Here is a 27,709-nt window from a genome sequence, read left to right on the forward strand (position 1 = left end):
TCAGAATTAGGGACCTTGCCCAAGCTTTGCTCCTGCAACCTTCCCTTCACCATTAAAGGATAAACTTTAAAATTTTCAATTGAAAATCGAGTTTCAATTTCACTTCTGTTTTGAAGTTGAAACTCCAAGAATCCAAGCCATTCTTTGATCTAATTTACTTCCTGCAAGCTTCTGAAGTCAAGCCAAGACCAATTAGAAGAAAGATCAAGCAAGATTCAAGCTCCTCGAAGGTGATTTGTCAGAAACTTTCTCTCTTCGATTCTCTCTCAATTCTTCACCATTCTCTTTGATTTTTGGTTGGATGAAGTCCTACCAATGTAGGCAACAAGATTGTGTTGCTTTGAGGTCAAATCGAAGCAACTCAGTTCATGATCCTCAAAATTCAAATCCATGTATCTTTCAATATACTTGGAATTGAAGAAAATTGAGGCCAGATTCGAGCTCCTGAGCATTTTTCCTTTGAAATAATGTCCTTGTTTTTCATTTTTCATTGAGTTGAGGATGGATCAGTCCGGTGAGGTCCACCGGAGAAGATGACCGGAGCTAGGGCTCCGGTGGTGAGTTGGCTTCCTCTCATCCATCTGATCTTGGTCCAGGGATCTGATCTCAGCATTTGGTTTGAATTTACACAATACCCACGCATTAAATAAAGACCATGGTAGATAGCACGTGTGTGGCCATCAGATTTGCCACCTCAATTAATGAGGGAGATCTAATGGCCCTTGTTTTTTTGCTTTTTATTTTAATTTCTGATTTTCTGTTAATTGCTCATATTTTATTTAATTCATAGAAATTTCATTTTTAATCCAAAAAATATGGGACTTTCACCAAAAATATTTAAATATTTTTCTCTTCCGTATTTTGAATTAAAATTATTTTTGGTATTAATTTTGATTTTTTTCATGAATTAAATGTTTTTAACCATAATTTTAATTGTTTAAAAATATTTCTGACTTTTCAAAAATAGTGAAATTTTTTGTCTAAGGTCCTTTGACCTTGTTTGACCTAGGATAAATCCCTTGGATATTTAGTTGGTGTTTTGAAGGGATTTTAGGTTTTGACCAAATTAAAATGTATTTTAATTCATTTTTAATTTGATTTTTAATTGATTAAATGCTTTAAAATATTGTGGAGCCATTTTTATAGTCTTGTGATATTTGACTTTCTATTTGGGCCTTTGTCAAGGTTGATTTGACTTTTGTTAGACCAACACCATTCGATTTAGGGGATTGATGAAATGTACATTTCATCTCCCAAAATGAATGAATGGTTTTGATTTGATGAAATTCCTCCCATGATCAATTTGTGTTTCTATCTTCCCCTCCCTCTTCATCTTCATCCCTATTCTTCCTCATTCCATCTTTTGACCAATGAAATCTCTAATGTCTAAAGGCTAATTGATTTATCAATGACCTTGTGTCAGATGAATCAATACAAGTATAATTGAGATAGGTCCCTCCCTCTTGATCTTTTCTTTTAGTGTGTGGTATGTTTTATGAGTTTGATTCTTCATACCAAATCTCTAACATGCATTAACACCTAAATTTTTGTTGCCCGACCTCAGATAGTTGTGACTTCTATATAAGTCCAATTACGATTGCTTAACATAAAGATAAATTTGACCCTTAAGGCATAACATTCTAGTAAGTGAGATTGTAAGTCTCTTATTCTTCATGGCATTGTGTGGAGACTTGACCTTTTTTCCTTTCAAGGGAGGTAGTGGCATACTTGTTGAATTATCCAAGTTGGAGCCCTTCTCATGGAAGATGTCTTGGTTCAAGGATCCATACTTGTGAATGAACGGTTGAGTGTTCTCCAAAGAATGACTTAATCAATTAAAAATCACCACTAACACTTGACTAACTTTTGACTAACATTTGATTAACTCTTGTTAATACTGCTTTACTTTCAAGCCATTTACTTTATGCAATTTAAATTTCAGTCATTTATCATTCTTTGCCATTTACATTTCATATAACTTGTTTATGTTTATGCCATTTTCACTTTGCTCATTTGAGCCATATCTTGTGATTGTATATATACTGTTTGTGTGTTTTGGTTTTGTTTGTGGTATTAGGACCTTAAAATACCTAATAACACTAAAAACCCTAAAAAACATCTGATGGACTGTTGAACTTGATCTAAACTTTTGGACTTAGGATTAGGCAACATTCCCTGTGCAAAAAGTCTTGGCCAATGCCAACATTTTGAGACTGAGCTATTGTGAATTGTGCCTTCACCTGATACAAGCCTTGGGATTTGTTTGAATTCATATGCTACTCTGTCTTCGTGTTTAATTGTCATTTTGATCTTGTGTCTGATGCTTTGCTCTGAGTTGATCAAGGAATGTTTCATCTGATACATGGGAAGACAATGAAGACTGCTATCTATTGGAATTTCTTATTTGGATGTGGCTATCTTTATTTGATGTATGGATATTGCTCATTGCTTGATTAAAAGTCCAAGGGAAAATGGGTTTCTATATGACATTCCTGTCTGTTGGATTGCATCTCATAGGTCAAATCTTTTCAACTCTTAACTTTTAAATTTGTGCTTAGGATAGCCTCTTCATCTCCTCCCACTTCTTAAATTTCAAAATCTCTCCCTCTTTTCAAAAACCCTTCTTTTCTTGTGATTTCAAATTTAGACATTGTTTTAATGATTAGAAACTTTGGCCTTATGCCGTTGAATTTTCAAACTCTTTCTTAAATAAAATTTGTAAATAAACTTAACCATATTGACTTAAATTTCAAAAGACAAAAAGAACTAACAACTTCATTCAAACTTTTGGCCCTTTGTGCCTTTCCTTATTAACCTTTTGTTAAAAGCAATTCACCAACTTATTTGAAATTTTTACCACGAACTACGAGGTTTTGATCCCTTATTTTTATGTTGGTACGTAGGCACAAGTCTGAAGGTCTTGTCAAACACAAAAATATAATCAATGAATTCTTTTCTCATCCCCACACTCTATTTTTATCAAACATATTTTATACCAAATACATATGTGCACATAAAAAAGGGCTCCCTAGGAGTACCTAGGACACTTTGGGTGCTAACACCTTCCCTCTGTGTAAACAACCCCCTTACCTGTAATCTCTGGCATTTTATTAGTTTTGATTTGAAAACTTTTTATCTTTGGGTTTTGTTCGTACTTTTTCCTTTTCCTTTGGAAAAAATAAAAGCGCAGTGGCGACTCTGGTTTTATTGACGTCAAGTTTATCCATAGCTTGACGGTCATGAATTTACCGCTACACAAGTCACCATGTTCAACTCAATGGGGCATCCTACTCAAGAGGATTTTTAATCCCATTCTTTTTGAAATGTGTTAACATCATAACCGAGATTACAATGTGTCAAGAAAGGTTGCATTTGGATGTTTGAGCACAAAGTTATGGCATGTTGAAGTTGGCATGAAAAAATGGTTATGTAACTTAGAAAAATTTGAGTGCTTCACAGCGGAAAATGACCTATAATGTCCCAATGAATTCCATGGCCTTCCAAGCATAATATGATTTTGGTCCTTGAAGAAAACTTATAGAGAGTATCACCAATGGCATTGTGCAAAACGAATCAGCTTCATATGTTGAAAATTGAAGAAGTTATGATCTTTGAAAATTGGTAAAAAGTCACTTAAAAATAGGTCAAATTTTCACTAAGTCCACAAATGACCTATAATGTCTCCAAACTCTTGATGATCCTCCAAGCATAATTGACTCTTGTCATGTAAAAAGAAGTTGTAAAGGATGTTGGGAAGCGTCATATGCAAAAAGAGGCATTCACAAATGTTGAGAATTGAAGGAGTTGTGATCCTTGGAACTTTGACTTCACATTGTTAACTTTTAGGTCAAATCACTTGTAACAAACTTGTGTATTTGGACTACTCTTGTATTTCAAAGCACATGGGTGATCATATGAACTCAATATAAGGTGTCCTTGGTTGCCTCTTGATTAAATTTCTCAAAGATTGAAGTTACTTATTGAATAAGGCATGGAAATAAACACATGAACCTTTGACTTTCCTTGAGAAGTAAGCCACCAAACTTTGAGATGCTCTTGATTTAAGGAGCCCTACCTTGCACAATAGACTTAAGAGAAACAAGATATTTTTTTGGTATTTGATTAGTAGTTATATAAGCAATGAATCAAATAAACATTAAAGGTAAAATAAACCAACAATAAGGTGCTTGGTGATCCCTGCAAGAAGTAAACTCAAAGAAGAAAAAGGAAAAGACCAAAATGTGACCTTGCTTGTCTGCAAAAATGAAAATGAGATGTGGGGTCTTAGCGTTAAAAATTAGGGTATGACAAGGAGAAATCAACTTATATTATGCTCAACAGTGTGTAACCTTTGTGTGTCTGCTTAACCAAGAGCACATACATAAACACAAGGTTAATACCAGACTCTTTTGTTAAGAGAATTTGAAGACTCTAGCAATTTTGCTTAGAGTAAGTCTTTTTCTGTTAGATTGATCAAAGAAGTCTCTTGCTAGGTGCTTGGGAACATAAGTCTCTTTCTGGATATATTGAGCAATAAAGTCTCATGCTTGCAAGCAGAGCAGGAAGTCTCTTTCTAGATAGATTGAGCAGGAAGTCCTGAAAGGGGAGTTCTGGAAAGGAAGTATCTTTCTTGAGGGATTGAGAAGAAGTCTCTTTCCATGGGATTGAGCAGGAAGTCCTGAATAGGTAGTTCAAGCAAGGAAGTCTCTTGCTTGAGGGCTTGAGAAGAAGTCTCTTTCTAGGTTTATTGGATAAATTGTAATTTGAGTGATTATAGTAAAAATCTCTTATGCTACAAGGGGACTGGACTACTCTCGGTTTGAGGGGAACTGGGATATATCATGTGTCTCTTTATTTACTTCCACATTTATATTCCACTGTGCAACAAACTCTGAAATCAGACTTTGATCTGATTCAGACTCTTACTTGGCTCTGAATCTGAGTTTGACATCTCAGGTTCTGAACATGTTTAAGAAAAAGAAGTAAATTTCCATATACACAATTCAACCCCTCACCCTTCTTGTGTATAGCTTTCTCACCTTCACAAATCTGAAAAGTCCATAGTGTTCAAAGGAAAGAGAAAGGGCAATGTTTATAAAATTATTTTTTCTAAATTCGTTGATTAGAAGGTAGTTTGCCTTCTATATGTGAGTGATGAGAAGTGGATCTGGAATAAAAGGTTAGGTCATGCTAACTGGAGATTAATATCTAAACTTAACAAGTTAAAACTTGTTAAAGAATTTCCATATCTCAATTATCACTACGATGCTCTTTGTGAAGCATGCCAAGTAGGAAAAATCAGCAAAATATGGTAGTCATTATTGATGACTAGTAGATGTACTTTGGGTTAAATTCCTAAGAACCAATGATGAATCATATGATGTGTTCAATATCTTCTGCATACAAGTACAAACTAAAAAAGAATCCAAAATTTTAAAGGTAAGAAGTGATCAAGATGGTGAATTTGAAAATGAGCCATTTGAACTATTTTATGAAAAATACGGAATTCTCCATGAGTTCTCTTCTCCTAGAACTCTGTAACAAAACGGAGTTGTAGAAAGAAAGAACAAATATTTACAAGAGATGGCCAGAACCATGATCCATGAGAACAACTTACCCAAGTACTTATAGTTAGAAGATTTAAACACAACATGTTATGTTCATAATATAATATGTATTAGACGTATTCTAAACAAGACGTCATATGAGTTGTTCAATGGAAGAAAGCCAAGCATCTCTTATTTCCACCTGTTTTGATGTACCTGTTATATCCTAAACAATAAAGCCTATCTGAAAAAAATTTAATGCTAAAACTCAGAAGGGTATATTTTTTGGATAATATATGAAACCAATATGGTTGAAGAGTCAATACACATTAACTTTGATGGCAAAGAGCCTGTCAGTAAAATGTCAGATCTAGTTCAATTTTTTTCAGAAATCCGTGTATCCAAAGACACATCAGGAGCTAGAGGTCAAGAATATGGTAGTTTAGAAGTAATCAATCCATATGAAGTTGAGTGCTCATAAGTCATCAGAACTCCATAAGCTAATTATTCAGAAGTTGATCCTACCTCAGAAGTTCATCCTGAAAATGAAGAATATGAAGAAACACAAGCTAGATCTTTATATGCATCACAATCTAAGAATATCTTTATGTACAAATCTTCTCATCTAGAAGAGTTAATTCATGGAAACAAAGATATCCCTAGAAAGACAAGATTTGCCTTTATAGAAGAGCATTTAATGTTAGGACTGGTCTCTATGACTGGACCTACTTCTATTGATGAAACACTTTTTAATGATAGCTAGATTGTGGCTATGTAAGAAGAAATAAATCAGTTTCAAAGGAACAATGTCTCGAATATGGTACTCAGACCTTCACAGAAGAACATTATTGGAACAAAATGGGTATTCAAAAACAAGTTCAACGAGCAAGAAGAAATGGTAAAAAAATAAAGCTAGACTTGTAGCTCAAGGATATAGTCATCAATAAGATATAGATTTATCTTAAACCTTTGCACCAGTTGCTAGGTTATAGGCAATCATGTTACTTATCTCTTATGTTATAATCATGATATCATCTTATACCAAATGGATGTTAATATTGCATTCTTAAATGGTGTCTTTTCTGAAGAAGTGTATCTCAAACAACCACCTGGGTTTGACGACTCAGTCTACCCATATTATGTTTTTAGATTAAAGAAATCTCTCTATGGACTCAAATAAGCTCTCAGAGCTTGGTATAAGAGACTAAGTAATTTTCTGTTAGAAAAATGGATTTCAGAAAGGGCAAGTAGACACTATACTTTTTAGAAAGACTCTTAATGATGATATCTTAATTGTCCAAGTGTATGTTGATGACATCATATTTGGATCAACTAATGCTTTTCTTTGCCAAGAATTTTCTAAGACAATACAGGTTGAATTTGAAATGAGTATGATGGGAGCGCTGAAGTAATTTCTTGGAATTCAAATCAATCAATGCAAAGAGGGAGTATATGTTCATCACACTAGATATACAAAGGAGCTTCTAAATAAGTTCAAGCTTGATAATTGCAAAATAATGAGAACTCCTATGCAATCAAACTACAACATGAGCAAAGATGAAAGCAACACCAAGGTATGCCAGAAGCTGTACAGAGGTATGATTGACTCTCTTCTTTATTTAACAACTTCTAGACCATATATTTTATTTAGTGTTTGTCTATGTGCAAGATTTCAATAAGACCCTAGAGTGACTCGCTTCACTAATGTTAAGAGGATCTTTAGATATCTGAAGGGAACAACAAATCTAGGTCTGCTTCATAAGAAATCGATAGATTATTAGTTAGTTCGATTCTGTGATGTTGACTATGTTAGGGATAGAATTGAAAGAAAATCTACTAGTTGAAGCAGTTAATTCATAAGTGAAAACCTAATATTATGGGATAGTAAAATACAAGAAATGATTTCTTTGTTCATAACAAAAGAAGAATACATCTCAAATACAAGTTGTTGCACATGACTACTCTGAATGAAATATCAGTTGGAAAACTATCAAATAAGTAGAAGTAGTATTCCAATATTTTGTGATAATATTACTGCTATCTGTATGACAAAGAACCCTATTTAACATTCTAGAACCAAACACGTATAAATAAAACATAATTTTATAAGAGACTATGTTTAAAAAGGTGTGATAGATATACGGTTCATTGATACAAATAATCAATGGCCTGATATATTTACCAAGCCTCTTACTATTGAAAGATTCGATTTTATCAAAAAGAATCTGAATATGCATTTTGTCAAATATTGGTGCTTGCTTCTAAAATGGAGAATCAAAGTCTTGATGATGATCAGAAGCTATTATGGTCAGAATCTATGAACAAGCTTCGGATGAATAATAACATATGAGCAACTCAACCTCTGATACTCAAAATTTTATGTGTTGTCTCTGCTAGGATATAAGTGGGCTATTTGATGTTTGACATATGTTCACTTATGTGTCATGAATCTGGAAAAAAAAATCTTTGACACTTGGTTTATCTGTTGCTGGATAATAACTTATACTTAATGATATACATGTTGTGAATACTATGTATCTCTCCCAATTATCATTAACTTATGTTTTAATCCAAGTGCATATTTTTTCTTCAACTTTATGACTCTCTACTATCTGACTCTGAACCAGTCAGTTCACTATGTGAAATAATTCTCTGGTACAGAATATCCCATGTCGGAATTTGTCTAAATTTTATGTCTTTGATCCTTGAGTTATATTAATAGAACTAACCAATCATGTTTTATTAAGCTAAGATATTTGGATACTTTCATACATCAAAGTTCTTGGATAAAATTAAATTCTATTTTGTTTTTCCTTTAATAATGTCTTTTTCAGTTGCGTGGTTTAAATTCTTAATTGAATTTATTCTTGCTCACAACTTATTATTGGTTAGAAAGGGTTAGAAAACAACTTTAAAGTCACTATTCTTGGTGGTTCAAAAGAGATGGACACAAGAGATAAATAGTGAAAGAGGAGAAAAGAAAATAAAAAGGAATTTTTATTATTAAAAAAATGGGGGAGGTACAAAGAATGACTTCCTTAAGGATCAAAATATTTCATATCACCTAAATCTTCTCCAAATTCCTCTAGAAAATAAACACGGCAGTTGAGGAAGTTTGACCAGTCAAAAGGAAATTCACCAGCATCTGAACCATAGTCAGAGGGAGGATATGGGCTTTTTTGAAGACGTCTCTTATTCTTCTTGGACAAGAATGATTTTCTCACCTTAAATTTTCTTGTTGATGAATCTGACATTGTTTTTTAACCTTCATCATTTTTGGTTTGACACCTAAGTTTTCTTGGAGCGTCCTCAATAACCGCTTTATTAATTTCACTAGGAGTTCCCCCTTTGGAATTTTTGGAATAAATTACTCATTGTTTCTGAAGAAGTATGTTAAGTTTGGATGGAATATGATCCTTCCTATATCAAAACTCTACTTTTATAAAAAGTTTTGGTTAAAGTGAAATCAGTTTTGGATACTGTGCCCCAATGAAAATGGGAGAGTAATAAATTCATTATCTCCAAACACGTCTCTCGAGATTTGAATGCTCCATTTCTCTAAAAGCCTAGCTGAAAGACCATAATTTGACCATCTTGAGAAGTGCATGAGTTGTTTACCAAGCGTTCCAATATATTCTCAATTCTTTTCAAATCTTTTATCTAAAAGGGAAATCAAACATGTTTTTAAAATATTTTTATCATGATTCTGATTACATCCCAAACATGGTTCTTTTGATTTTATCTTCTATGAATATATTTTTATTCAGTATATTTTCTAATTCCTTATTTTTTGTTGATGACAAAAGGGGGAGTGGATATATAAGTATTTAAGCATCTGAAATCTGACATTTATTATTTTGCTTAAATTCTGAAGAATTATATATGTGCTTTAAAAGGTTATATTTAATTAACCTGGATCGAACTTAGGGGCTTACAAACATAACCATAGGGATTATTAGACTCAGGGGGGCTTACAAACCTCAGAACCTGCCGTCAACTAGTGAATTAAATCATCAACCATCGTTCTTAAATACTTGTGTTTGTCATCATAAAAAAGGGGGAGATTGTTGAAACAAAATTGGCTTGTTCTATATCCCTTCGGTTTTGATGATAACAAAGTATTTAAATAACAATAGGGTATAGTAATGTTTGTTCAAGTGTGCAGGACCATGGACTAAAATTCATATTAAATCCAAGTATTGGTTCAGACTCTAAACATTCAAAGAGAAGCGTGAAGATCATATTTTGATGTATCAGAAGCTAAAGAACTGAATCTGAAGAAGTCTTCTTCCAAATAGGTCAACATTAAAAGATCATACTCTGAAGAGCAGACTTTGGAGAAGTCTGCTTCTGGTGATCAGAACCCGACCTAGTCAAAGCGCAAGGACCAAGGTGACACTAGTGCGTCATTGTTCTTCTCTAAACATACTTTATCATGTGATAACCTAAAGCTCTAGGTTTTTCATAGAGTCTGATGGGATACAACTGCTAATTCCTTTTGTAGTAAAGGTTTATCAAACTAGGTTTCACCTAACCTGACAGTTTGGGGAAATATCCAAACGTCTCCCAATGTCTCTTTTGAAGCTTCTCAAAGGACTCAACGATTGCATCTTGAACGAATCTTTTCCTCATTATTTAAGGAACTAAAAGACTTGAAGATCGACATAACACAAGAACATAACAATAGACAAGATACACACATACACGTTGAACATGCTAAATAAATATAGACAACCAAAGAGAAGATACTCTATCAAAGTTTAAGCACAAGCTAAACTTAGGGTTTCTTATCCTTTTATATCTTAGAAATTCATAAGTCTTAAACGAGTCCTATTGTTTTATATTATTTATACACCTCTTATTGTATATCAAGTGTATTCACCCAACAATCATTTATCTTCTAGGTTGATTGTTATAAGTCTCTTACTAAGTGTTTGAGCAAGGAATTCTTGAGCTTGTGTGCTTGAGCATGGAAGTCTTTAGCTTGTGTGCTAGAGCAAGGAAGTCTTGAGTTTGTGTGCTTGAACAAGGAAGTCCTGAGCGTGTGTGCTAGATCAAGGAAGTCTTGAGCTAGTGTGCTTGAGAAAGGAAGTCTCATACATGTGTGTATGAGCAAGGAAGTCTTGAGCTTGTGTGCTTGAGCAAGGAAGTCTCATACTTGTGTGTGTGAGCAAGGAAATCTCAGACTTATGTGTTTAAGCAAGGAAGTCTTATACTTGTGTGTGTAAGCAAAGAAGTCTCTTGCTTGTGTGCTTGAACAAATTTTAATCTTATGTGATTATAGTGAAATCTCTTGTAAGTACGAGGGGAGTGGACTAATCTCGATTTGTGAGACGAACCAAGATAACTTTGTGTGTTATTCTTCTTTCTTACATTTTATATCTACTTCATATTTCTAACTAAATCCGATTCTATAATAATGAGTTTAGAATATGACTTACACATCAATATGAGGAACAACACCATGCAAGAGGCAGCCTCACAAAGGAACAATGTTTCCATCTTTTAACCACTAACAATCCAGGGGACAATACACGAGGAAGATATCCTAAAGTCACCAAGCCGTCAACGACACCATAGACACTATACCCCTTTTCCTGATCCCAGGGGGGGGGGGGGAGTCATACTATCCTGAAGTGTGTCATCCTAAAAGGAGATAAGGATATGAAGAATAAGCTCCAATCAATGAGAGATAGAGAAATCCCATATCCACTTGAATTTTGGTTAGTAAGATTCCAAGGTCGCTGGAGAAGTCGTCGAAGCTCTAAAGTTACGACGAGACTGGGGATCATAACGAGCATGTATAGCAAGTGGATAACCATATGAACTACTATAATACCCATGGGGTTGTAAAATGCAAGATCTTTACTTTGAATTTGATTGGATCAACCATGGCCTAGTTCAAATCCCTTCCTAATGGGAACATAGATTCCTGGACCGGTCTATGTGAAGCCTTTACTGCCCACTTCACTACTAAAAAAAAGGCAACCTACAACCATTATGTACCCAAAGGGATCACACAAGGGAAAAAAGAAACCCCGCACTGATACATTGATCGCTTTACTAAAGTGGTGGTGGTCGTTAGGGGCTCAGATAAGATCCTGAAGTGTTGGATCTTCGAAAAAGGCTTGAGGAAGGATTGTATGTTATGGGAGAAGTTAGATCATAAAATAGACCCATAACCTTAAAGACTTGTTGAATAGGTCACAACTCTACATTAACTACAAAGATGATTTCATGGCCATGAGGACCAACCAAGGACATGGGAACACCAGATCTGGTCGACAATTAGAAAAACAAGTTGATTAACATAGAGAAGAAAGTGAGTGTGGACCCCACTCTAGATTTGATGCTTATATAGAGTTAAAAGAAGTAGAAATCAAGAATTTTTATCTGGTATGAGAGTCTTCCTAGACAGATAAATCCAAATACATGCTCTTTTACAAAATTCACAACCACAATATGAACGATTGCATCCAAGGATGAAAAGAGGGTTCATGAAGATTCCTTGAAGAAAAAATAATATGTTATAAGAGAATAAGGATATGAGATGATCTAGAAGAGGGGATGAATATACCTTCCCCCTCTTAAACCAAATTCATAAACAATCTAGGGGAGATCGGGGGCTAGGGCAATGATATAAGCAGTAGATATGAAGAAGGACACAATAGGAAACGTTAGTACATCACTTCTATCACTAGAGGTTCCTCGAGGTCTAGCAATCCATCCAAAAGTATGGTGAATAGGAAGATCATCGAGTTGGTGATCGTCAGCAAGAAAGACATAAGCACTTAAACTAATAGTTTAGAGAGGCTAACCCTCAGATTTTGTGATAGTGATAAGATTGAGGGGTCTCGAATAAAATATTTTCTTTGGTAATAGTAGCCACAATCGCAAACTTTGATGTCTATAGAGTGCTTATTGATGGCAGCGACTACTGTGACATCATGTACTCAGATCTCTTTGAGAAGATGGGATTGAAGAAGGAGAAGTTGTAGCCATATCAAAGGTCTGACCTACATGCCTTTAGCAACATTATAACCTGTCACTAGGGAAAAATAAGGTGATGGTCACTTTGGAAGAAGGAAGGAATACCATAACTATTGATTCCTAATTCTCGATAGTCCCTTACATGAGCATCTACAACTGCATCCTAGGCCGACCCTTTGCAACAATCTTGGACACGGTAGCCTCCTCGGTCCATCCCAAGTTAAAGTACCACAATGTCCACAACAAGTCGGTGATGATAATTGCCGGCCTATCTGGAGTAAAGAGAATCTACAAGGATTTCAATCAAGACTAAAATAAGGCAAAGGTAAATCCATGAAGATCAATGTGGCCTATTTGACCTCCTTCAGGTAAAATAGGTCCTCTCTGTCAAACAAACAGAAGTAGTTAATCCAAACGAGGTTAAAGCTAACTACCATGTCTCATGTGGCCAAGAAGTAGTGGCATAACCACTTTGTCATCTAAATCTAAGTTTTCCTTTATAAAAAAGAAATGACACATTACTTTAATGTATTAAATACCCTTTCGTCCCATATCTTGTACTCGAGGTCCAATTTGATCCCTTAACTTTTAAAATGATCGTTTTGATTCCTACAGTTTTCAAAACATTTAAGTTAATTTTTCGTTCAAAACACTTAAGCTAACACTACATATTTACAAATATCAACATTGTGGATGAACTTGACTATGTGCTATCACGGCACGAAAAATACCTGAAAAATTAAACTGAATGAGCCAAAATGATCAGCGTAAAATAAACTTCTCGCAAACATATAGGGTTTGATCAAATTTTGAAATAAAAATCAATCGGTTAAAAGGCTCAGGATGATCAGATTACGACCAAAAAAGTAGTCGAAAAAATATAACAAGCACGCCATGTTGAACTACGCAGATTAAGAAAACCGTCGTCTGCAAGCTCAATTTCAAAAAATTTGGCCCGTCAATTTGACATATAGTTAAGAAACGATTTGACCGGTCTGTCTGTAGATTCATAAAATTATTTCGTTTTATATTTTAAACAAAATGCAGAATCAAATGCATGTTGTGACGAGTATAAAATGTAGACATCTTGTGAATGCATTGATTACTGATCAAGAAATCATGAATAGACAATCAGATGCAAATGAATCGCTCTTGGATCATTTGCTTCTAATTCTCAATCACAACCAAAAGTTTACAAAGATTCTGATGATGATAATACTCTTGATTGTCACCCTATGGAGCTCTGAAACATGATGTAATAGAAATTAATGATGCACTGAGATTGAGAAATCAAGTCTTTCGACTTCTTAATCAACAAATGATTGAATAAATGTCATTAGGACTAGATAAACTTCCAGAACTCTTGACTTTTCATCTAAACCTTGATGAATGCTTTTGACTGGTGAAATGCATGACAAAATGGACTGATTATGCTATGCTGATGCGAGTGAAAAATTTAGGATAAAATTTAGGGTATGACAGCTGCCCATATTTAAACATCTTTAACTAAAGGATATGAAGAACTCCTGTCTTCAGATCATCATGGTAAAAGATAGTTGAAATACCAAACAGACCCAAACTTTTCCCTTATATGCGATAGAATGATATGGTTAAGGTCATGAAGGGATGCACATGGATTAAGAAATACTCTTGATTTCTTAATCAACAGATGGTAATGAAAATGGATGCGACAAGGTTTAGGAAATACTCTTGATTTCCTAAAAAATGAATGCAAATGAATAAAGAAAATCTCTTAGTTTCTTAATCATCAGATGAAAAATGATATGTATGTTAAGAAGTACTCTTGACTTCTTGGAAATGAATGCAAATGAATTAAGAAATACTCTTCATTTCTTAATCATGAGAATGTTAAGAAGTACCCTTGACTTCTTAAAAATGAGTGCGGATGATTTAAGAAATACTCTTGATTTTCTTAATGATATGAATGTAAATGATGGTTTAAGAAATACTCTCGATTTCTTAAGCATGAATGTAAATGAACTAAGAAATACTTTTGATTCCTTAATGATATGCAAATGAAGTAAGAAATACTCTTGATTTCTTAAACATGGATGTAAATGAACTAAGAAATGCTCTTGATTTCTTAGATGCTATATAAATGATTGGGGATTTAGAGAATCATGTTCAGATGCTCTTGACTGACGGTAGATCTCTAAGGATGGATTTGTTACAAAGTAACCTACTAAGTTGTTCTTTAGAATTTATTCGTTGAAGGAAGACTCTTATATGGAACAAATGATCATATTCAACTGCTTCTTGCTAAAGATGTCAAAATCATCTACTCTTGGCTGAGACTGGTGTACTCAACTGCTCTTGGTCGAAGCCAAAATTATGCAGAATGAGATAATATCCAACTGCTCATGGCTGAAACTATTGCATTCAACTTCTCTTGGTTGAAGAAAAATTATGCAAAATAAAATAGTGTCCAACTTCTCTTGGTTTAAACTATAGTGAATACGACATGATTTATTCAAAAAATGCATGATCACTTCATTAATATTACCATTGGAAGAAAATAGCAATATTTTAAAAGCAAATAAACACTCAAACATGCAAAGGAAATTACAAAATAGAATAAAACAACAAAATGATTGATAGCATTGATGATGAGCTTACTTTCTTGATTCCTCAACTATAGACCTTTCCCGAGCCATAAGTTGAGGTCATCATGCTCTTTAACACCAACGTGACAATCCTTTGAGTCTTCTCTCTTAGATTCTTCATGAGGTGCAGCCTCTTCAGATCCATTTGTTGCTTCTTTTGTGCTTCCACTTGCGTGAGTGGTGATGTGGTAGCTCCATGATGTGGGGTTATTCACCTCATTTGTAGAATCTGCAAATGACAATATGTTTTGATCAATCAACTCTTGTACCTTGTACTTGAAGACCTTGCAGTTCTCAGTGGTATGCCCTGACGATCCATCATGGTACTCACATATAGCATTGTGTTTGAAGTTAGGTGGGAACGTCACCAATGGATTAAGCTTCTTGGGAAACACCAGAGATCTATGAATCAACCGAAGAAACAATTTAGTGTACCCCATCAAAATTGGATCAAACTGAGGTGGTGTTCGGGGACCTGTCTGATTGTGAGTGTAATTCTGATTCTGAACTGGAGGAGGAACATACAGAGGTTGCTGATATGGATTCTTGGAATTTTAACTGATGATAATGAACTAGCATTACAGGTGGTTGCCCCTTGCTAGACTCTGGAACCTCTTTTCTACTTGAGGATCCAAATTCTTCCTTTAGTTGTCTTGTAGTGCTTATTTGATCACTCTGAGCCAAACCAAGGACTACCCCGATGTCCTTTGGAGTTTTGACATCTTTCTGATAGGTAGAGGCATTAAGTGTCTTTGGGGATCTTCTAACATCGTCATTATCCGACCTTGCAATCAAGATGTCTATGGTTGGGTCGTTCTTCTCGAAAGTCAAAATCTTGTCATTAATCAATTCTTACCCCATCCTTTGAAAGTCTATGCAATTCTCAGTGTTATGTCCTTCTGACCAGACGTGAAACTCACACTTAGCATTCACATCGTACCAAGGCTTGTATGGGTTAGGCATTGGTGGCAAATATTTGGGTACTACCATCCCTTTTCGAATCAAATGAGGTAGCAAATGGATGTATGTAACAGGTATAAAAAAACCTTTTTCCTTTGCTTCTTTCTCTTTTATCACTCGATAAGTAGAAGATCGCAAACGATATCACACTAACAGTCTTGCACGAAACTAACTAAATGGGTCATGTTGAGTACAACAGATGTGAAGGGTGTTAATACATTCCCCTTGCATAACCGACTCCTGAACCCAATTTGGTTTCGATGACCAATCATCCCGATGGTTGAAAGCAAATGCTAAACCTTTTGGTTAGTATTAACCTATCATCCCCGGTAGAGTTGCCAGTTGTCGTAATGCAAAAAATACCCGAAAAATAAATTGAATGGGCCAAAATGATATACGCAAAATAAACTTCTCGGAAACATACATGGTTTGAACAAATTTTGAAATAAAAATTGACCAGTTAAAAGGCTCAGGCTGATCAGAATGCATCCGGAAAAGTTGTCGAAAAAATAAAACGAGCACGTCAGGTTAAACTACGTGAACCGTAGATTAAGAAAACTGACGTTTGTAAGCTCGATTTTAAAAATTTTCGCCCGTCAATTTGTTGTACAATTGAGAAACAATTCAACGGATTTGTCTATAGATCTGAAAATTATTTCGTTTGATATTTTAAACAAAATGAGGAATGAAATTCATGTTGTGATAAGTATAAAATGCAGACGTCTTGTGAATGCATTGATTACTGATCAAGAAATCGTGAATAGACAATCAGATGCAAATGAATCACTCTTGGATCATTTGCTTCTGATTCCCAATCACAATCAAACCTTTACAAAGATTTAGATGACGATAATACTTTTGATTGTTACCCTATAGACCTATGAAACATGATGTAATGGAAATAAACGATGCACTGAGATTGAGAAATCAAGTCTTTTGACTTCTTAATCAACAGATGACTGAATGAATGTCATCAAGACCAAATAAACTACTAGAGCTCATGACTTTTCATCCAAACTCTGATAAATGCTTTTGACTGATGAAATGCATGACAAAATGGACCTATTATGCTATGTTGATGCTGAAGGTAGAGAAAAACAAGAAAGGAGGGTTTGAATTGTTTTCACAGTAATCAAATTTTTAGCAACACTACACACACGAAATTAAATGCTAACAACACAAGAAGTTTATCCTGGTTCTCTTGAAAATCAAAGTTACTCCTGTCCATCCGACCAAGGTGACTTTGTCTTCAATAAAGGCTTAATCCACTAATCTCAATAGATTACAAAAACTTTTAAGAGTTTAATAATCTCTTACCCCTCTCAAGTCTACAGAGTTAAACAAGTCACTTGAGGAAGATCAACAAATTTAGAGAAATACATGTGTTTGCCTTAGTGCTTCTAGATAAGTAGTGTAAACACAACTAAGAATAATAAAATAATGATCACACAATATGAGCAAAAACTCTTGTCTGATTACTGAATATTACAATGAAAATATGTTGAGTATTGTAAATCAAGGATATTGTTGAATCATCTGTCTTTAGTATGATGCAATGAGACCTTTATATATTTCTTTGAGGTAATACCGTTGGAGGAAAATCAAAGGAGATTTCTTGCCAACTACGAGAATTCATGTTATTAATTTTCTTGTCCTTTCCATAGCAGTCTTTAAAACATAATCCGTAATTTCCTTAAAGAGAATTGTACCATACTTAGAATGCTTCTTGATTAAGTCTTCTGATCTAGTGATATCAGATAGAGTGTTAAGCATGAATCAGAGTGAGCAGAGTCAGAGTCTTTGACCATAAACTTGCAGTCTTCAGACATTCTCTTGAATAGTCTTCTTGGACTACATTGTCAGATTTTGTATGTGTTTGCTTCATGGAGGTGTTCTTGTTTAGAGTCAAATTTGATTTCTTCATGCTGGATCAACTTTTCTGGACTGCGTCGGATGTCAGATATTAGTTTCCTCATATTCATTTTACCTTAGAAGCCTGCACACTTAGAGAAAACTATTAGGGTACCAATTTATTTCATTCTTTTTTATCATCAAAACTTAGAGATATATTGCAGAACCAAATTCTTGTTCTAACAATCTCCCCTTTTTTTATGATGACAAAAACTCATACTTTTGATGAAACAATGGTACTTTACAAAAATACAGATTAAATGAATCAGAGTCAGATATATTATGACTCCTCCTGAGATTAGCAATCTCCCCCTAAGTATGATACTTAGAAAAAAAATTTGAAGACATTTGTATCAGAAAAGGGTATCCGGGGTAGAGGGTTTCTTACCAGATCTTCTTAGGTTGCTTGCCTTATTTATTTTTGTTTCTCAAATACTTGTTCAATTTCCTTTGTTCAGATAGATCCTATAAAAACACTTAGACTGCGCAATTGATTTTGATGTCAGAATGTAAGCAGTGCATTTCTGAGAGTTTAGATATGATATTTCATCAGAAAGGCTATTATTTATTTCTCCCCCTTTTTTGTCAGAATCAAAAAGTTAAAAAAACATAAGAAAAGAAAATCATAAAAGGCAAACTTTCATTGATAGAGAAGGAAAGTTATAGAGAGAAGTAAATAGAAGAAAACAGGGCCTCAGAGGCAAAAACTCTTAGAAAAAATACAAGCAAATAAATTCCTAGAGTGCCTAAGGGTTTGGAGGAGGAGGCATCCTCTGAAGTAGCTGAGTGTAATGGTAAATTCATGATCATCAAGCTATGGATAAGCTAGACATCAAATAACAAGAGTCGCCACCGCGTTGTTATTGTGTCCAAGGGAAAAGGGAAAAAGTACGAACAAAGACCAAAACTAAGAAGTTTTCAAATCAAAACTAATAAAATGGCAGAGATTACAGGTAAAGGGGTTGGTTACACAAAGGGAATGTGTTAGCACCCAAAGTGTCCTAGGTACTCCTAGGGAGCCCTTTTTGTGTGCATATGTATTTGGTACAAAAGTGATGTTTACAAACAAATAGGAATTTTTGTGTTTGACAAGACCTTCGGACTTGTGCCTACGTACCAACATAAAAATGAGGGATCAAAACCTCGTAGTTCGTGATACAAATTTCAAAGTGGATGCATTGCTTTTAACAAAAATTAAGTTTGAAAGGCACAAAAGGCCTAAAAATGGTTTGAATGAGTTAGTTCTTTTTGGTTTTTCTGAAAGTTTAAGTCAAGTATAGTTAAGTTTATTTATAAATTTGATTTAAGAAAAGAAGTTTGAAAATGCAATGGCATAAGGCCAAAGTTTCTATATTTTTGCAAAGTGGTCAAAGTTTAAAACAAAATAAGTTCAAACAAAGAAATTTTTTAAAAGGAGGGAGAGATTTTGAAATTAAAGAAATGGGGAGAAGATGAAGAGACTAATCCTATGCACAAAATTAAAAGTTAGGAGTTGAAAAGATCTGACCGATGGGTAGCAATCCAATAGGCAAGAATGCCATATAGAAACCCAGAATTCTCTTGGACATTTAGAATCAAGCAACACACAAATGCACAATTATATTATCTTAAAGAGAAAGGCATCAAATAAAGATAGCCACATCCAAGCTTAGCCACTCCATGATCTTCTTCAGATTAGTCCATGTAATAGATGAATTGCACAAGTCACAGGTTCAAGATAACAGCTTCATAATGATCATGTTGCAGATGAACTCAAAGGGATCTTGAATAATGTATCAGATGAAGTTTCAAATTGCAAGCATTTGGTTTCATAGAAAGTTGGCATTGGCCAAGTCCTTTAGCATAGGAATGTTGCCTAAGTTCTAAGTCCATTTGTCCAAGATCAAGCCAATAGTCCACACAAAAGTTTTTTAGGAATTTTGTTGTTATTATGTACATTAATGGTCAAAGACCACACAAACAAGCAAAGTATACACAAATAAGATATATCACACAATATGGTCTAAATGGACAAAGTGAAAATTGCATTAAAATAAACAATTAGAATGGTAAGAATAATGACAAATGAATAAGGACTAAAATTAAATGACATTAAAGTAAATGGCTTGAAATTAAAAGTTAGTTATTAATGAGTTAGAAGTTAGTATTGTTTTGACTTTTCTTTTCATTTTAAGACATTCTTTGGAGAACACTCAACCCACTCATCACAAGCATGGTTCCTTGAGCCAAGACATCTTCCAAAGGAAGGAAAAGAAAACCAAGTTTCCACACAATACCATGAAAGAGGGGAGACTTACAATCTCACTAACTAGAATGCTATTCCTTTTGTGTCACAAATTTAGCGCTATGTTAAGCAATCGTAATTGGACTTATGTAGAAGTCACAACTATTTGAGGTCGGGCAATAGAATTTTGGTGTTAATGCATGTTTGAGACATAGTATAATGGACTATGCTCATGAAACATACCACACACAAAAAGAATATGCAAAAGAGGTGGCCTAATCTCATCCATACTTATGTTGATTTTTCAATCAACTAGCCTTAGGACTTTGAGATATCATAGGCCAAATGAAATGGATGCATAAAGAAGGGGAATGAGATGAAGAGGGAGGAGAATGGATCAAAACTCAAATTGGTCAAAGGAGGACTTTTACCAAATTAATATCATTCATTCATTTTGGGAGACGGAATGTACATTCCATCAATCCCCTAAATCCAATGATATTAACTTGACAATGTCAAATCAACCTTGACCAAGACCCGACAACAAGAGTCAAACTCAAACAAGTCATCGCAATTGGTCAACACAATTATTTGACATTTATTCAAATTAAAAATACTAAAATAAGGCATTTAAATTAAATATGGTTTGTCAAATTCCTAAAACCTCATCAAAACAGCAAAGAAATGGCCCTGAGATTTATCATAGGTCAAACAAGGTCAAAGGACCTTGGAGAAAAAAATTCAGAATTTTTAAAGACTTAAAAGTATTTTTAAATAATTAAAAATAATCACAAAATCAATTAGATCATGAAAAATATTAATAATGATCCAAAAAATAATTTTAATTCAGAATATGAAAGAGGAAATTATTTGAAAACTTTTGGTGAAACTCTCATATTTTTTGGATCAATATTAAAATTAATATGAATTAATGAAAATAAAAGGAATAAAACAAAAATCAGAAAATGTGAAAAAACGTGAGCCACTTGATCTCCCTCATTAATTGAGGTGGCAGATCAAGTGGTCTAAAACGCGCGTTCCACCAAACACACGAGTCAGCGCGCTGCAGGGATGGTAATCACAATGGACGCGTGAGATTAAAACATTTTGAAATGATCATGTGGCTCAGAACCTGTCCAACACACCACCGGCGCTGGACCTCCGGTTACCTTCTCAGGCGAGGCTCACCGGACTGGTTCAGTCATCACCATCACATAAATGAAAAATGAGGACATGATCTGAAAGAAAAAATGGCATAGAACACGAATCTGACCTCAATTTCAACTAACTCCACATATATATAAAGATATGAGGAGTTGAATTTTGAGGTGTGTCAACTGAGTTGCTTTGATTTGACCTCTAAGCAACTCAATCTTCTTACCTACATTAGTAGGACTTCAGACAAACCAAAGATCCAAGAGAATTGAGTAGAATTGAGTGAGAATAAAAGAGATGAAGTTTTCTGAAAATTACCTTCAATGCTATGCAGTTCTTGATGTGGCTTGCTCCAAACACGATCTGATCACACTTGAGAAGCTAGCAGGAAGTGATTATAGAGTTTAGAGTAACTTTGCTCTTGGAATCATTTTCATATGGTGAAAATTGTAGGAGATAGGGTCTAGGGAGACCCAGTTTTGATCAGATGAATTCATCTGGCCAACCACCATCAACCAACTTGCTAACCTTCAATTCTTGGGACTTTATTGGCTCATGGTAGATCATATATGCATAAGATGATGAATTTTGAAGTGTCCCTTGAGAAATTTGATCAATTGGTGAGATAGCTTGTTGGAGAAGTTACTCAAGATACCCAACCAAACTAGGGTTTCCAAGGCAAATCACCTCCAAACTCTTGAAGAAAATTTGATCAATATAACATATAGTAATCAATGGAAATCATATATGATGCTTATAACCATTCTTGGATCAATTAAATGGTTGTGCTCCTTGTCATGAGGGTCTCAAACCCTAAATATGAACTTGACAAATCAATGATGATTATGCCCTACCTACAAAAGAGTTAGGCAAATGCAAAGACATATTTTTGTATTTTAGTTAGTAGCTAAGTGTTGTTCATTGCCATGAATGAACCCTCCGCTACGGAAGCTAAGTTGCATATCTTCAGACCTTGCGGTTGATGAAACTTTCTGGAACCCCAAACTGGTTCTGCCTTTGTTATCGGAGACCCCTACCACCTGCCCCCACGTATCGACATCGCCTTCTTCCATAATCTTCTTAGCATCTTTCAATGAGGACATAGGTGCCCCAACCCTCTTTTCAGTAATAATAGACAAGGCTTGGAACGGAGTTCCAACCTCATCCTCAGCTTCAACATAAGAGAAAGATGACAGGTGGCTAACTAATAGCGCCTTCTCTCCACCAACAATCACAAGCTTGCCATTCTTCACAAATTTAAGCTTCTGGTGCAATGTGGAGGTAACAGCTCCTACCTCATGAATTCATGGCCTTCCCAACAAGCAACTGTAGGCCGGGTGGATATCCATTACTTGAAAAGTAATTTGAAAATCACTCGGACCTATCTTAACTGGAAGGTCCACTTCACCAATAACTGTTTTGCGCGAATCGTCAAAGGCTTTGACGATTACCCCACTATACCTCATAGGCACTCCTTGGTATGATAGCTTTGACAGAGTTGACTTCGGCAACACATTCAGCGACGACCCGGTGTCAACAAGCACATTTGACAAAGCATCCTCTTTGCAATTCATAGAAATGTGCAAAGCCAGATTATGATTTTTGCCCTCCTCGGGGAGTTCTTCATCATAAAAACTAAGATTATTGCAAGAAGTGATGTTAGCCACGATATGATCGAATTGATCCACTATAACATCATGTTCTAAAATGCTTGTTCCAGAACTCTCTGTAGTGCTTCTCTGTGCGCTTCAGAATTCATGAGTAGAGACAACACTGAGATTTTTGAGGGGGTCCGGAGTAGCTGCTCCACCATATTGAACTCACTCCTCTTGATTAACCGAAGTACCTCATTATCATTGTTAGTTTTCAAATTGCTGGATTCACCAGACTTACCCTTTGAAGCACCAACTGGATCTACAACAGGCACTTCCACCTTCTTACTCACAACTGATTCTTCCTTATCCTTTGGGAACACCGGCCCAGACACACGACCACTGCGGGTCACCTTGGTAACATCAGCAATGCTCACCACAGAGCTAGTCATAGGTAAAGGGACCTCTTGAGCACCTTCTATCATTATAGCATTATACTGGTACGACACAGCTTTATCAGATGAATACGGGATTGGGCCCGCTAACTGTATAACCAACGGAGATACTGACCTATTATTGACATTGTTACTGTTGATGCTGTCGTACTGAATTACCAATCTCTCTGGCATCTTGAAAATGGGCACTATGACATTTACATCGTCATCTATATGACAGGATTGAACAATCTGAATCATGCCTTCATCCATCAGTCGCTGGATGTCCCTTTTCACAACTTCGCAACCCCTCGGGTTAACACTGCAAACAACACAACCATCATGGTCATGTTCACAATCACTCACCAAACAAATGTCCTTATGCATCTACACCAAGGACCTACGAGTAAAGCGCACATAAAAAACCTTAAACTCGCCAGGACAACCATCTACCATATTCACAAAAGAGTTCCCATGGGCGGGCAATGGATTTGCTTTCACATTTGGCGCACGGTCCTCGAAGGACACCGTTCCACTCTTCATCAGCTTCTGAACCTCATACTTGAGCGGATAACAGTTCTCTATATCATGTCCGGGTGCTCCCTGATGAAAAGCACAACGGAGCTCAGGCTTGTACCACCATGGAAGTGGTTTTGGAATCTGCGGCGGGTTTCTAGGTTGGATTAGGTTCTTGAGAACCAAAGACGGGTATAATTCTACATAAGACATAGGAATCGGGTCGAAAGAGACCTTCTTCCTCTCAAAGTTTCGTTGATGATGATTGTTGGTATTATTGTTGTTGTAGGTGTTTTCTCGTTGTTGTGGTTATTGTTGTTGACGTTGTGGTTGTTGAACTGGTGTTGATTGTTGAATAGAAAACACAGGGATAACTGAAGATACTTGATGTTGATGTTGACGGGATGGTTGATTCCTTCTTATCTGAGGCCTCCTCTGCCTCCCACTGCTTATTGCATTCGCTTCATTATCCTTTTTCTTCCCAAAATTGCTACCATACCTCTTACTCGAAGATGCTTCATCCTTCGACAAACGTCCTTCTCGGACTCCTTCCTCAAGCCTCATCCCCATGTTTACCATTTCAGTAAAGTCACTGGGGGCACTAGCAATCATACGTTCATAATAAAATGAACTCAGAGTTTTCAGAAAGATCTTTGTCCTCTCTTTTTCCTCCAAAGGAGGAGTGATCTGGGCAGCCAATTCCATCCATCTCTGCGCATACTCTTTGAATGTCTCCTTATCTTTCTGAGACATAGACCTCAGTTGGTCTCTATCAGGCGCCATATCCACGTTGTACTCATATTTCTTGACAAAAGCCTCTCCCAAGTCATTGAAAGTACGAACGCTTGCACTGTCTAATCCCATATACCAACGGAGCGTAGCATCGGTCAAACTATCTTGGAAGTAATGAATCAACAATTGATCATTGTCGGTCTGAGTAGACATCTTGCGAGCATACATCACTAGATGACTGAGCGGACAAGTGTTCCCTTTATACTTTTCAAAGTCAGACACTTTGAACTTTAACGGGATCTTGACGTTGGGCACTAAACACAACTCAGCAGCACTCTTTCCAAACAATTCCTTACCTCTTAGCGTCTTCAATTCCTTGCGCAACTCAAGAAACTGATCTTTCATTTCGTCCATTTTCTCGTAGACATTCGGACCCTCAGACGGCTCAGAATGATAAATGGTGTCCTCTACACGAGGTAAGGTGTGCACAACAAATGGTGGCACAGACATGATTGGGCTAGATGCCGGCATGGAAGCGAAAAAGTAGGTGCAAAGCCTTCAGGTATAAAGTTGGACGGCATTCCCCACGGGAATCTGGCAGGCATAATGGGCGCAAAATGAGCGGTAGCATCAGGCATGGTAGAGGTAGCCACCTCTGAAATAACTGTCCTTTGAGGAGGAGGAGTTGCAGGCATTGGAGAAGATTGACTCTGAGCAGCAAGAACTGACTCCATCATGGCAGTCAGGCGGGCGATCTCATACTTTAGCTCTCTGTTCTCTTGCTCTAGATGCTCCATAATTTTGAGATGATTGGCGCGGGTGTTGTAACAATGATTCAGCTTGGCTAAAGCACAGAAGAAACACCAATGAGACATCTGGCGAAAGACAAACCTTCTTATGCAAATGATGCATGAAATGCAATGCTTGTTTATTTATTTTTATTTTCAAGGAACTTACTATATCATTTGCAAACATATATATCAACAATTGCAATAATTTTTATATGACCAAAAATCTCTTTTCATTTATATATTTGGAAGGATTACATTGATTACAATTTCAGAAACCAAATGAAAAATACAAGAGAAAAGGAGACTAGTCATCCTAAGGATCCCTAACAACGTCAGAAGATCTGGCTGAAGGTACATACTTCCTTCGAATATGACGGATCTCGATCTCAAAAGAAGCCTTCATCTGAGTCTTCTCGAGGACAAGCTGATCAACAATCTTCTTCCAAGCAACGGAAGGTTGAGGCATGCTAGAAGATGAAACCTCTGGCTCTCTCTGTCTCTTCGTCACTCGGTCTTCAAGTAGCTCAATAAGTGCATCTTTGTCCTTAGACTCCAACTGCAACTCTTCATACTTCTTGCTCAAAGCACGGAAACGCTCTTGCCATATATGTTTCTCTTGCTTCATCTTGACAAGCGCGTCTTCTAACTCCTCTACATCTTGGTTAGGGAGAGTTAATGGCTCAACCACAACCATAGACATAGGTCTTTCAAAAGGATAAGGTATCTTCACCTCCAAAGCTCTCTTCTTCACCTAAAGAGTGTAAGCTTCCAAAGCTACACAATTGCACTGACCAAGCTCAGATCTTCCTTTCCTATGCACATTATACCAAGCATGCACAATCTTCTGCTTCAAATGTTGGGGATCTTTACCCTCTTGATAGAAAAGACTTTCTAACCAAGTGTTATTATGTTTGCCTCTCAAGGGGAACCCAAGTTGACGACGAGCCAAAGCAGGATTGTAGTTAATTCCTCCTTGTGTACCAATGAGAGGAACATTAGAGAATTCACCATAACTATCAATAATCTCTAAACTTATTAAAGAAGGATCATACCAAACTATATCATCATTAATGAGAGACATAAGTCTCTGAGACCACCTTAGACATTGTTTGTTCTCCACAAAAGCAAGTGTCTGAGGTAAGTGCGAAATAAACCACTTGCACAGAAGAGGAATACAATAGACAATCGTTTCACCACCCTTAGAATTCCTTAGATGTAAAGAGAAATACCTATCACCCAACAAAGTAGGCACATGATTCCCAATCATGAAAAGTCTAATGGCGTTAACATCAACAAAACCGTGAATGTTAGGGAACAAAGCTAATCCATAGATGAGCAACACAAAGATAGCTTCAAAAGCATCCACACTACCGGCTTGAGCAAAAGTAATAGCTTCCTTGATGAGGAAATCAGATGGCAACCCAAACAACCCTCCTTTCTTCACCCAATGAGCCTCTATCTCAGACTTCTTCAAGTGAAGAGTTTCAGCAATAAGGTTAGATCGGGGAATCTCTTCCAATCCACTAAAAGGTACTCTACTAGAAACAGGTATCCCTAAAAGATGAGAATACTCCTCCAAGGTAGGCACAAGTTGAAAATCTGGGAAAGTGAAACAATGGTAGAGAGGATCATAGAACTGCACTAGCACACTCAGAAGTCCTTCAACCACATCAGCAGACAAGATAGACAAAAGCTTCCCATGGTGTTGTTTGAAGTCCAAGGGATCTAATACAAAAGATGCTAGCTTCCTTAACTATTTCAAATCTAGACATCTAAAACTGTACTTCTTAGTGTTCCTTCGTCCATAATCCATGGTCTGAAAATATTTGCAAATAATACCTCAGTTCCTTGAATTTTTTCATGTGATGAATGTTATGATGCCATGAATGCATGAATGCAACAATCACAAATAAGGGATCACACACAAGGAAAACAAAGGTCAAGGGATGAATCAAGTCATTTTCAAGATCAATCATCCATTTTGGTGGATTATGGTTTACACCTTATCAACACCTAAGTTCCATTGATATTAACAAGACTTGATTGGATCAACCGAGAATCAAGGGTTTGTTGTAAATCACGAGCATGGAGTCTGGGTAAGAACCATCCCAAAGGAGTGAACTAAGGATAAAAACCTGTAGATCATGTTCTAAAAAGTTCCCAGAGTCCTAATTCCATCTATCAGATATTACAGGTTAAGATGACTGACTCATCGACCCATAATATTCTCAAGA

The sequence above is a fragment of the Lathyrus oleraceus genome, chromosome 3 (genome assembly GCF_024323335.1).
Source record: "Lathyrus oleraceus cultivar Zhongwan6 chromosome 3, CAAS_Psat_ZW6_1.0, whole genome shotgun sequence".
Classification (NCBI taxonomy): Eukaryota; Viridiplantae; Streptophyta; class Magnoliopsida; order Fabales; family Fabaceae; genus Lathyrus; species Lathyrus oleraceus.